The 14,066-nt window shown below is 38.5% G+C and overlaps 1 long non-coding RNA gene across 1 annotated transcript in view; it reads right to left on the reverse strand.

Moving 5' to 3' along the window:
* Nucleotides 1–13,859, reverse strand: part of LOC125376008 — a 30,437-nt gene extending 16,578 nt beyond the window's left edge. Inside the window, exon 1 of the long non-coding RNA XR_007218896.1 lies at nucleotides 13,767–13,859. This is a non-coding gene — a long non-coding RNA (uncharacterized LOC125376008). The remainder of the gene's footprint in view (nucleotides 1–13,766) is intronic.
* Nucleotides 13,860–14,066: the final 207 nt, after the last annotated feature.

Here is a 14,066-nt window from a genome sequence, read left to right on the forward strand (position 1 = left end):
TTTACATTAAATCCTACGCACCCAAAAAATTCAATTTTCAATTATTACTTTCTCGGTGAAATATTTATCAAGTCAGAAAAACGTTTAATTGAGTCGTTGTTTAGTGAATTAAAACAAATACAAAGAAATTGGTAAATAGATTGAAATTGGAAGAATTAATTGAGATATATTTGAATCAATGCGAACAGCTCATCACAGTTATCGCAGGGTTTTAGTAATTCCGTAATATGTTTCGTGAACTTGAGCTCTGTTGTCTCGATATATCACTTTCTCGAGATCGTCATCATCATCATCATCAGCAGCAGCAGCAGGATCGTCGGCTTTGTCGCTATCGTAGTCGTCATTATCATCATCATCATCGGCAGCAGCAGCATCGTCGTCTTCGTCACCGTAATCGTCGTCGTCATAGCACCATCATCATCATCATCATCATCGGCTTCATCATCGTCGGCGTCATCATCGTCGTCGTCATCATTAAAAGGAGGAGTAGTATTGTCATCCCAATCAGACATTTCAAGTGAGGGTTACACGAAACCTTTAGCAAAATGCCAGTCGTATCACGGTGGGGATCACCAAGGGATTTAAACCGGGTCCTAGACTTTTCGAGATAAAGCTGCAACTACAATGTTACGTTGTTATGTAGGTGCACAGATTTGGTTGCTAAGGAGTGTGTTGTGTCATAAAATATATCACAGACTATGTGTTAGTCTGCATGCACCTGTGTGGGGGCTTATTCATTTCTTCGGGATGGATGGTGAACACTCTGTCCCTCAAGGTCAGCTCACCGTCCCTCATATCTATGAGTGAGGGATTGGGGTGAATGTCCCTCAAGGCCAGCGCACCGTCCCTCATATCTATGCGTGAGGGATTGGGGTGAATGTCCCTCAAGGCCAGCGCACCGTCCCTCATATCTATGAGTGAGGGATTGGGGTGAATGTCCCTCAAGGCCAGCGCACCGTCCCTCATATCTATGAGTGAGGGATTGGGGTGAATGTCCTGTCATTTGAAATAAACAATAAAATCAATGGGCAAAACAATTTGTGGATGTAACCTGGAATATATGAATCATGCCATGCCATACTAACATTCATATGCCAAACGTCGACACACAAAAATGATAAAATAGATATTTATGTAATTACAGATGCCTGTGAAATGTGAAACGTGAGATAAAGTCAATACGTTGTCCTATTCTCATCTTATTAACGTCAAACTGAAGATAAAAAACATTAGCCGATATATTCAGTGCAAGGAGGAAACTACGCAGGATTTAAATACACCCCTGTTTGTCAGTGAAATCAACTTATTTTTAAATAATGTAGGTCTTGTGATGGACTGGCTGCCTGTTATTATGCAATCAATCCAAAAGCATTGTAAAGCCAATTGGATACGTCAAATAAAGAAAGCTTTACGAGACTCGGATTCTGTCTTTATTTTGTAATGTCAAAAGTAATTGGAACATATGACCAAACAGTCTTCCGTACCACTTGCAGCCTCTCCTAAGAACCTAAGAAAGTACTTACTTCCCACGTTCCGTGTCAAACAAAGCTCTTCAGCATTAACATGTGTTGTTCTTGCTGCGGGACTATACCGGAAGATCATGGGATTTACTGCGGAACTGAATCGGGCAAATTGTTTAGCATATCCTGCATAACTCGTGCAGAAGCGCGGACTGACTGTCACAACAAATTACTGCGCCAGGGAAAACACGACATGTACCGACAATGAAGATGGCATCGCTAATTGATGCATTTATATAGGAACTCAATAGTATGGCGGAGGAACAAATGCCTTTTAAGACAACATAACGAAAAGCATATTCCTGCGCGACGCTGGTGGGATTATATGCAGTAACACTGCCTCCTTTGTTTATGTTCCTGGAGTTTCCTAAACTATTCTGTGCATGATATCTGATTACTTTCCATTTGGGTAAATGAGCCGTCGACAACTGGTGTACGCAATGCTAGTTCGATAATAAGCCTTTTCTTCCATTCAGCACTATGTTGTAGTGTGAGGTGAAAAAATGTTGGGTTCAAGATTACTGCACTTATATACGTGTGTGTTTGTTTGTGTGAGTGTGTGTGTCTGTGTGGCTTGCGTTTATTCGTGCGTGTGTGCGACCGTGCGTGCGTGCTTGTACTAGTCCGGACTAATGCCGGTTTGATAGTGCTACCCACTGAGATACCATGCCGCAGTTTAACATAAATACCCCACACAGACACAGTATACTGACTCCGAGCTGACCAGTCCTTGTTTGCCGAGCACCAGGTAGGGTAACAACAAGAACCATATTTTAACATATTTTGATATGACGCGGCTGGGGTTTGAACAACGACCTTCTCCTCTCCGGGTTGAGCTCTATCCACTAGGCCACGGAGGCTGTTATAGTTATGTCGTTAACGCTGTTTATTGTTGAAAATCGACATATGTTGCCAGTACAACAATACATACAGTCAATATTTTTTGTTCTACGTCTATTTGATAACATTGAGATAAACTAAGAAATATACAATTAAATTTCCATATTAATTAGTTTGTCATTCCGGCAAACAAACAAAGTCATTCTCTCGTTTGAGAACGGTTCAGTCTTAAAATACAATAATATCTGCACGTACAATGGTATCCCCAAACACTGAACACTACCTCCGTGCTAAAAATACAAATGCTGAAACATTAAACCATTTCAGCAGGCACCTGTTCCCCTACAAGCAAGCATCTCTGGTACAAGAATGTCTCACCAATAATCAACGTTCACCGAAGCGTGACATTGTCGTAGTGATGCTGCCGACAGCGTGAAAACTGTACACACGTCTTCTCGCTAACTCGTGTCTCGAAGTTACTTGTAGTCATGCACGAGGGGGTAGTTGTCGTAGTCATGCACGAGGGGGTAGTTGTTGTAGTCATGCACGAGGGGGTAGTTGTCGTAGTCATGCACGAGGGGGTAGTTGTTGTAGTCATGCACGAGGGGGTAGTTGTCGTAGTCATGCACGAGGGGGTAGTTGTTGTAGTCATGCACGAGGGGGTAGTTGAACGTACGAGTGCACCTCGGAGACCTGTTTCTATATGCCTTGTAGCTTTTCATTATTTTCATATCCCCCATCTACCGGGTACCCATCTGTACATGTGCCCAGGATCAGTATCATGTCGAGGTACAGTAGTACCACGTCACAACCACCCAGTATCATCCCGACTTGATTGTGATTCATAAATCCATGCTAATGATATAGCCGGAATCCTGCAATGGACTCATTAGAGATTTTGTATCATTATTGACATATATTTTATTATTATGATTATGGAAAGCATTTTGGCGCTTTTATTAGCATATTAAGTAAATGAGTGAGTGAGTGAGTTCATGGCACTCCTCTATGAGGATGCGATTATACCAATAAAGTGACTGAATGCGTTAAAGCAGAACAGATTTAACGTTATATCAAGTGTCAGCTTAATGTGCGAGTCAAGCCGAGGTGATCTATCCCTTTGGTGAAACTTAAAAGCGAGAGTACGGTGTTCATAAACCAATAATAATTATCAGTGTGAATTACTATTGACGACTTGGAATATACAGTGGCATGTTATAGTGAATTAATTGAGACCAAATACTTAAATATATGTTGTCATGATAGACACTTGTATTAAGACATGCATGGCTTAATCTTTGAGACAAGCATATAATTACTGACAGGATCAACCAGATCATCGTCACTATTATGTCAACCTAAACGATGCCAGCCCAGTCCACCCCTTTTATCATACAGTCTAGGGATCAAATATTATGCATAGGTTTGACATAAAAGATCTTGATGGTAACCTAGTACATAAAGTTTCAACTGGAACTTTGTTTGTCATGTGAGCTAACATCTACGTCCAGAAACTGTGTATTTATATATGTTGTCAGAGCACTGAATATATTCCTAGAAGTAAGATCGCCCAAAGCAACACGCATCAAACCTCATGTTATTAAGATTGATAGCACTTGAAGCGGTAGCCCAACGCAAATAGATTCCTACTTCCAAACAAGCTTGCATTATCTGTAATATTAGAACTATGTGCAAAGGCTATGGAAGGGACCATGTGAAGAAAAGATAAGACGGTATCCCGCAATCTTGTAGAACAACGTTCCTTGTTTTCTGTACTATCGAGTCCAAATGTTCGAGAAATGTTGAAAATAATACCTCTTGGGGATACAAAAAGTACATATTTGCACAGCATTCCAAAAGTATTTAAATAGTGACGTGTTTTATTCTTACAACGTCCAAAGGGTTCAAGTATCTGGTGAAACGGTATGACTTAAACAACTCTCAGCATGGTGTATGGGTGATATTTTGACATGAACCTAGGTTTCAATCTTTGCTTTGTTGAGTGTGCTGCCAGAAGGGCAGAACCTGTTGTGCCCCCTCTGACATACCATGGTTCCTGAGTGAAGGTCTAAATCTAACGGTTCCATCACGGTGTGACCTTTTCTTGTCTTGTAGGGCAGAACCTGTTGTCCCCCCTCTGACATACCATGGTTCCTGAGTGAAGGTCTAAATCTAACGGTTCCATCAAGGTGTGACCTTTTCTTGCTAAAGGGATATTAATACTTGAATAAGAAATTAACGCTTCTATATTTATTGTGTCTGTTTTTGGAGGTGAATACACCTAGTTATACATAATAACAGTATACGAAAAAGTAGCAACATTGAAACATAAAAAGTACAGGCCATAGCATGTGACACTACACGCATGTGTATAAACATTTAATCACTTGTTACTGTATCAAAACAGTGATTTATCTATTTATGCTTATATCAAACACACGGCACAACCACAGGTGCCAAAGATTTAGAGATTTTTAGACAACTTATTATTTCAAGAAGAAAAAAGGTTCTTCCTTGTCCAAATATAGTTCCATATTCTTTAACACATTCTGTGAAGAAGTATTTTAAGCAAGGAAAAAAATCAGATAGACACTTCCTTCGGGGGACATGCCAGGCTCAATAGGCCTTACACTGTGTTACATGAACAGGAATACAACCTGAAATAGGTATCGATCGGGACATCTAACGTTGTCGAATACAGGTGTGGCTATGTAGGCCGTGTGTGGCTGTGATATCTAATATGCTTGTATAACATAAGAATGATGGCATTTGGGGTTATTTATTGAAAGATCATGTGGGTCAGTCGGTAATGTCCCTGTGTTTGTTCTGTAATCAGTTGTGATATTTAGAATGTTAAAAGTGACCTACTGGCGTCACGGGTGAGGTGGGTAGTATCTGAAAACATATACCTACATGTAAGTTTCGTTGATGCTTCTGTGCCCTTGGTTTTGTCTGGACAGAAGGAATCCCCTTGTAAAGACAGCATTGTTTAATTCTTTTGTGTAGCATATGTGTATGGATACAGATAAGATGATAGCTTTGACTTCATGCAATATTGATAAATATTGAAAAATACGCCCACATTCTATGATGCTGTCAACTTTTAGAGTTCTTATATTGCTGTTTTTATCATATCGAATCGAAACATAATATCACATGTCAGTGAGCTACAGTAGCGATACAATATGTTTCCCTTTTAGTCTTATAACACTTTGTCAAAGTTTCTGTGAACATATTTTAAGATTTCAAGCCAAACATTATATCTTTTATGATTTGAGCTACTGAAACAAGGCAGTATTTCGTCATTTTAGTTTTACAAAACTGTGACAAGTCCCTGTGGAAGTTTCCAGTAGTCCTCAGCAGCACAGCAATGTTGCAATCTGGATTGCTAATTGGTCAATATTACGCTATTTCAGACGTATTATGAAGTTAATACCTCATTAGTAACTGTCTGTGTATAATCGACCGACCATCGTGCCAGTCTACGTTGCATGAAATAGTGGAGCTATTGCAGTTAATATAATAGGGCCGTGGTTACTATGTCTGGTATTGGCAGGTGACAATTTCACAGTCTCCTGGCCCCTTTGAGGACGTCAAATGTGTGAAATGTGAATACTATTCTACACCCATTACTCAGTCGCCCACGGTGAAGGGAATCAGATAATCCAATATGGCGTTTAATTTACTCACTTTTTCTGGACGGGGTATTTTTAGTATAAAATCATTTGATTTGAGAAATGAAAGCTTGCAACATTTTCCTTAAAGTCTGAAGGAACTTTGACAGGGATTACACGAGACATTTATACATTAATAAGAGAACACAAAGAACATGTGTCATGTGTAGAATGTATTAGGCTGTTTAACTGGATATGTCTCATGCTATATGGCTCGTGATGAAAATGTCAAAAGCGATATTATGACACTGAGCGGGAGTGTGACAGCTTCGTTATTCATGTACGGGTTTATTTACTGCAGCTTTGGATAATAATAATAATAATAATAATAATAATAATAATAATAATAATAATAATAATGCGGCTTTCTGAACGACCACTGCATCGGGTTTATGTACAGTGTGTTGAAAAGGTCAGCAACCCTGCAGAGCCCTTTACTTGGATGAAGTCGGCTGGCCTGAAAAGTGAAACAGAAGGTTTTCTGTTTGCTGCTCAGGACCAGTCACTTCCCACTCGAAACCGTCAATGTGTGATTTTGCATCAAAGTGTAAATATGAAATGTAGATTATGCACTGAATTTAATCAGTCTGTCCAACATATTGTCAGTGGATGCCCAGCTTTGGCACAAACACAGTCTCTTAAGCGACATGATGAAGTGGCTCGATCATTTTATGTTTGTGGCTTTGACACAGAGGTCCATCCATGGTACGACCCGGAATATGTAGAGGGCGTCATGGAAAATGATAAACACAAAGGAGCTAGAACAATGCTGAGTGCGGAAACGACGTACGCACATCAGGTAGAGATTTGAAGCCTTTATATACTTATTATGAAACGTATAAACATATTTGGGTAACATCTTTTCAACCAAAATAACAATTAATCGTCTAATTTTCGTTATTACGTGTTTTAACTTTATAATTTTGGCCTGTTGTTTGGTAAGAAAACACCACTTTTCCATCTGTATCTTCACAGTTATCACACACACACACACACACACACACACACACACACACACACACACACACACACACACACACACACACAAGAACCCCAAGCTTCTCAACAAAAAGAAACAATTAATATAAACACTGACTATAAAACGTCAACGACAAAGAATATAAAGGTGTTGATTATTTTCTGAAACAGATTCAATTGGCCGTAAAAGGCCAAACAGCTGTAAAAAATATACACGAAAGGATCAATAAAAATCTGCGATGACACCAGGCGTTCGCTAAAAGAGTAAGCACAAGAAGAAGCATATTTGACAATGTCCTCCAATCAACCTGAGAAAACCCGTGAAGATCCGGGTTGGAATTGATCTTCAGCAACCCATGCTTGTCGCAAGAGGCGACTAACGGGATCGGGTGGTCAGGCTCGCTGATTTGGTTGATGCATGTCATCGTATCCCAATGGCGGGGATCGATGCTCACGATGTCAATCACTGGATTGTTTGGTCCAAACTCAGTTATTTACAGACCACCGTCATTTTGCTGTAATACTGCTGAGTGCGGCGTTAAACAACAAACAACAACAAAATCCCGAGAAGGCATTAACATGAAGACAACAGGTTGTCGCCACACCTTTATGATCTGTTCCTGAATACAATCATCTGGCAGTACGTGGAGGGCGCTGACATGCAGTGACAGGCACTATTGTTTGTTATTCCATATCCATGTCAGTGTTTAAATGAGCCTTGAGTGCAGTCCAAACACGGCCCAGTCAGGGGCAAGTAGACGGAAGATGTCAGGGTGACAATGTTCAGGATATGAGTTGATCTTGTCTTCCTCCCGGTTGTTTCAATGTAACCGCCTCGTGTAACATGTCGTGGCTGTTTTCGTAGGATTAAATCATGTTTACCACTCCAAGTTACGATACCTAACTGTTCCCCTTTGTCATCTGTCCAGTCATATTTCCTTACAGTTCAACTTCCCTGACCTGGCGCGCGGCTTGAGTCAAGTATTGTTAAGTAAATTAGGTGTTTGTTTATCCACTTTCGGGATAGTTCAAAGATCGTGTGTTTGATGAATCCATACATGCCTATGAATACATGACAAGGGATTAAGGGAGACGTCATGGTCATAGATGAATGTGGAAATAAATTTGATAGCATGTATATACATATTAATATTTAAGTTAAACATAAGGCCAATACGGGATGTGTTTACCTTTATAGGTGACATTGCAAATTTCAAGGGTACACGAACGTAAAATTTGCCCCGTCTCTGGGGCAATTCTATTACCAGTTAGGCGGATATTTTATACCAAAGTTAACGTACATCACTTATGTTGCTATTGACCACATGTCTTGATGTTTAGACTGGGTCTGTATATATTGTTAATTGGTTACCATGCTCTAAGGCGCAGCAACTCACTGTGCTACGAGTGTTCGTTCGTCACTTCGAAGACCTAGGATCGATTCGTTACATTATGTGTTAGACTGTTGGCAACATTAAGGGTTACGTATGGCCGTGACTATTGCTAAAAGCAGCGTAAAACCAAATTCGCTCACTCACTCACTCACACATCATATATTGCTCTTTTGGGTCACATCAGGTTCTGCTGTTGTGGATCCGATTCCATTTTTCCCTCAGTTAAACTGACCATACCCTGCAAAGCGGTCTAAAATCCGTACACATTATTTGCGATTCATATTTTGTTTGTTGCTTAACGTCACACTCAGAAATATTGCGGGTATATGACGGCGGTCTGTAAATAATCGTATCAGGACCAGACAATCCAATGATTGACATTCTTTGCATCGATCTAGACAATTGAAAAACAATGATAAGTAAATCAATCAACCATCGGTTGCCCGTGACATTTATTCTTACCAGGAATCCAAAACAAATTTGGTGATATAAAACTGATTTTGGATAACAAAGAAATGAAACAAGTGGATCATTGTGAACTGGGACTGACATTTTCATCAAATTACAAGATGGTCTTGTCACATAAGCAATACTGTAAAGCCACAATCGGTGAATAAGGTATATACAGTTTTTATATGGCCAAATTGTAATATGCATGTGACGTTTGGGAGAAATGAACACAAAAAACATATTGCTCAACTAGACAAACTTTTATTAGAAGATGTAAGAATTCTAACTAGTTTTCTAAACTGTGCATCACGTATTGCGCTATGCCTGATGCGGTTAGGAAACGTTATTAGAACGAAGGTCAAATCGGAAACTTTGTCTGTTTCATAAAATATATGATGATATTCCAGCAGTCTGTCTTACACATCTTATTGATATTTGTTTACTTCGACAAATAGAACATGGCAGAAAGTCAACATCCTTATCAAACCCTTTCAATAAACATAAGAAATCTGTGCCAAAAGTAGAGTCCACTGTGCGGTTCCGACTTTAGCTTCAGCATCTGTTTGTCAGTCATTTTCAAATAGGGATTACACCAGGTGTTCGCGAAAAGGTTAGCGTAACCAGCCCCCTAGGTGACACCCGTCTAAAACACATGCACAGGCAGGTCAACTGTTCACCTAAAATATCACGGGAACATACGGTACAAATGAAAACCCAGTACTGTGTCACACATAATCACTTGTCAATGATTTGAAAATTTGAAAATGAAATTTCCTTTACATGTCAACCATAAACATCCGGTCCCCTAGGTGACACCCGTCTAAAACACATGCAAAGGCAGGTCAACTGTTCATGAAAAGGCAGGTCAACTGTTCACCCAAAACATCACGGGAACATACGGTACAAATGAAAACCCAGTACTGTGTCACACATAATCACTTGTCAATGATTTGAAAATTTGAAAATGAAATTTCCTTTACATGTCAACCATAAACATCCGGTCCCCTAGGTGACACTCGTCTAAAACACATGCAAAGGCAGGTCAACTGTTCATGAAAAGGCAGGTCAACTGTTCACCCAAAACATCACGGGAACATACGGTACAAATGAAAACCAAGCACTGTGTCACACATCATCACTTGTCAATGATTTGAAAATTTGAAAATGAAATTTCCTTTACATGTCAACCATAAACATCCGGTCCCCTAGGTGACACCCGTCTAAAACACATGCAAAGGCAGGTCAACTGTTCACCCAAAACATCACGGGAACATACGGTACAAATGAAAACCAAGTACTGTGTCACATGTCACCACTTGTCAAACATTTTAAAATTTGAAAATGTCCTTAACATGTCCACCATAAACGTTGTAATATTCTTGAATGCTTTATTCCTGATGAAACAACTTTTGAACAAGATTGACATTATTGAAATCTTGGTAGAAAGAGTATGCTCGATTTCATCTCAAACGATGTGAAGTGTAGACAAAAAGGTTGTAGCTGCTGGAATATTGCTCGACATGAAGGGAAAGTTGATAATTAAAATGTCAATTATTCAGTCTCGAATATCTCATGACTCAATTGGTTGCGAAAGGTAAACTTGTAATGAAAATTATGAATGGACCACTGAAAATGATCGTTCACATAAAAAGTTCAGGGCAAAATTTGTTTGCGCCTAAATATATTTCATTTGGCGAAAGAAAAATGGATTGTTATTCACACCAAGGTAATTAAATTTTACAGAGCAAAGGCATTATTCAACGTGTTACTATGGTGATCCATGTGCAAACTCATTTCATTATATTTTTAATGTAAATGGTATGCTGGCCTACGCAATGTACATTTTTCTTAAAGACTTAAATGTTCTATTCTGCTGTTCTATCCCTTCGTTTTGCCCATTGTGCATATTGTAATTGAATGTAAATATCATGGCTAGGGTGTTCTAAGTTGGACAATATATACCCAATCTGTTTCATGATTGTGAACATAGCGAAGTCCAATAACGAGTTGTATTTATCACAAAATCCCAGATTTGGTGTAACTATCGATTGTTGAAAACAGTGTTAATCGTTGCTATCTAAAACCTTTGGATTAATTACATCCAAATGCAATCCATATGCAGCAGGTGATATTGCTTTATTCCAAAATAATGGACATGACATGCTTTGAACAGATGGCTAGCATATTGCGTCTTTGTTTTTTTACATTAAAAAAAGGTCTTCTATTAGGGTTGATAGGACAATCTGAAGTGTATGAAAAGAAGCAATTATGCGCGGATGTTGTAAGGTAGAAGATAAATAATGCCAATTAATATGATATTATGAATGTAAAATAATATGACATGAAAAATAAAAATAAACGCTAGCTGTGTTTTCGTTTGTTTTGTGGCTGTCATAAAAACAAAACAACTCGTGAGCATATGACCATATGGTTGAAATGTGATTTTATAAGAAATGTACTGAAATGTATGTGTATGGTGTTGATAAGTCAGCCTATGCCTTGGCTTTCGGCAGAATAAAATATATATATACCCCTCAAATATAGTGCTTTCCTTTTATTTTGGTATTAATATTGGATATGAGTGTTACACCGAGACTAGAAGGTAATGCTCTGATCTTGTGTCAAAAGCTTTTCCTCCAGATTTCTTTACCTTTGCCGCCACTGCGTATATGATGTATCTGTAGCAGCCACACCAAAATACATACTAAACCAAAAAACATCATGAAATCTATTAACAGGCGTGCCCCCCCCCCCCCCCCCCCCCCCAGTGCAATTTAACTTAAAATAAGTTCTATTTACAATGTAGAAAATTAAGATTTTTTTATATCTAAACAAAAAAGCTATCAATAGAATCATTTCTTTTTCCTGTTTACTTTGTCGCAGTTGATGGATTCCATTCATGATAAATAACACCTTTGTAATTCATAAAATTAGCTCGCCATGGCGACTATCGACCTGTCTGTGTATAAATATGTGTCTGTGTATATATATCAAATCCATATATATATACCGGTTAATATCACGTGGATTTGATACACAAGCGTTAAGATCAGGTAGCTTATCACACATCTTTTCGGTCTATAACCCTGCGTGCTTCCCACTGGGAATTTGATTGGGCTTTTTCATATCTTTTATATATCCACACAATCACTTAACCAAGAGCGACTTGTTCCGAATTAGCATATCTCGACTTTCAAATTGTGAACAAATAATTTGCTCCAACTTTTTGATGATGCAGCTGTTAATTTATTCAGTGTTAATGTATGGAGGAGTCAAGCCTCATATATTCCCTTGTTGGAATGTACATACATAACATAAGAGTATTGATGCTTTATGTGACGGTAAGCATTGGATGAACATATAAATTATTATAATGTGGCGAGAATGAAATTTCACCCCCAAACAAGAGACACATTAACTATAAAACTGATATCAATCTATATTTACATCAGCCGTCAGATGTACTTCATGCGTTCATGTCGGCTACAGGTATTTCAATAACTGGTTCTCTCATGCTCATTTCATTTGCAAGCATGTTTCAATTACAGATTACAGTCCCCCAAACAAGAGACACATTAACTATAAAACTAATATCAATCTATATCTACATCAGCCGTCAGATGTACTTCATGCGTTCATGTCGGCTACAGGTATTTCAATAACTGGTTCTCTCATGCTCATTTCATTTGCAAGCATGTTTCAATTACAGATTACAGTCCCCCAAACAAGAGACACATTAACTATAAAACTAATATCAATCTATATCTACATCAGCCGTCAGATGTACTTCATGCGTTCATGTCGGCTACAGGTATTTCAATAACTGGTTCTCTCATGCTCATTTCATTTGCAAGCATGTTTCAATTACAGATTACAGTCCCCCAAACAAGAGACACATTAACTATAAAACTAATATCAATCTATATCTACATCAGCCGTCAGATGTACTTCATGCGTTCATGTCGGCTACAGGTATTTCAATAACTGGTTCTCTCATGCTCATTTCATTTGCATTTATGTTTCAATTACAGATTACAGTCCCCCAAACAAGAGACACATTAACTATAAAACTAATATCAATCTATATCTACATCAGCCGTCAGATGTACTTCATGCGTTCATGTCAGCTACAGGTATTTCAATAACTGGTTCTCTCATGCTCATTTCATTTGCAAGCATGTTTCAATTACAGATTACAGTCCCCCAAACAAGAGACACATTAACTATAAAACTAATATCAATCTATATCTACATCAGCCGTCAGATGTACTTCATGCGTTCATGTCGGCTACAGGTATTTCAATAACTGGTTCTCTCATGCTCATTTCATTTGCAATCATGTTTCAATTACAGATTACAGTCCCCCAAACAAGAGACACATTAACTATAAAACTAATATCAATCTATATCTACATCAGCCGTCAGATGTACTTCATGCGTTCATGTCGGCTACAGGTATTTCAATCACTGGTTCTCTCATGCTCATTTCATTTGCAATCATGTTTCAATTACAGATTACAGTCCCCCAAACAAGAGACACATTAACTATAAAACTGATATCAATCTATATCTACATCAGCCGTCAGATGTACTTCATGCGTTCATGTCAGCTACAGGTATTTCAATCACTGGTTCTCTCATGCTCATTTCATTTGCATTTATGTTTCAATTACAGATTACAGTCCCCCAAACAAGAGACACATTAACTATAAAACTGATATCAATCTATATCTACATCAGCCGTCAGATGTACTTCATGCGTTCATGTCAGCTACAGGTATTTCAATCACTGGTTCTCTCATGCTCATTTCATTTGCAATCATGTTTCAATTACAGATATATTAAAAATATATTAAAAAGGGAAATTTCATGTTAAAATGTATATGTTAGGTACCAAATCAGAGAATTACCTGGACATCCACAAACAGAAAGGACAAAAACCAGAAACCTGTTCCATGCGTGGCTCTGTAGTCCGTACATACAGATGTCGATGAAGATATCCAAATGGCAGTTTGCCGTTCAATGCATTGTAGTTTCTCTTTCTGTATATCAGTATGGAGTTACTACAAGATAATTGTACCCATTTAATATTTAAATGTTTCTTCCATCTTGGTGACAAGACGTGAAATAAAATATATATCGATGTTGAAGATACATTTTCCTCAAATTGCACTGAGACAACCTGAAACGTTTCACGGATTGACCACCAG

Source organism: Haliotis rufescens, unplaced genomic scaffold (assembly GCF_023055435.1).
Source record: "Haliotis rufescens isolate VD_foot unplaced genomic scaffold, xgHalRufe1.0.p SCAF_67, whole genome shotgun sequence".
NCBI classification, from domain to species: Eukaryota; Metazoa; Mollusca; class Gastropoda; order Lepetellida; family Haliotidae; genus Haliotis; species Haliotis rufescens.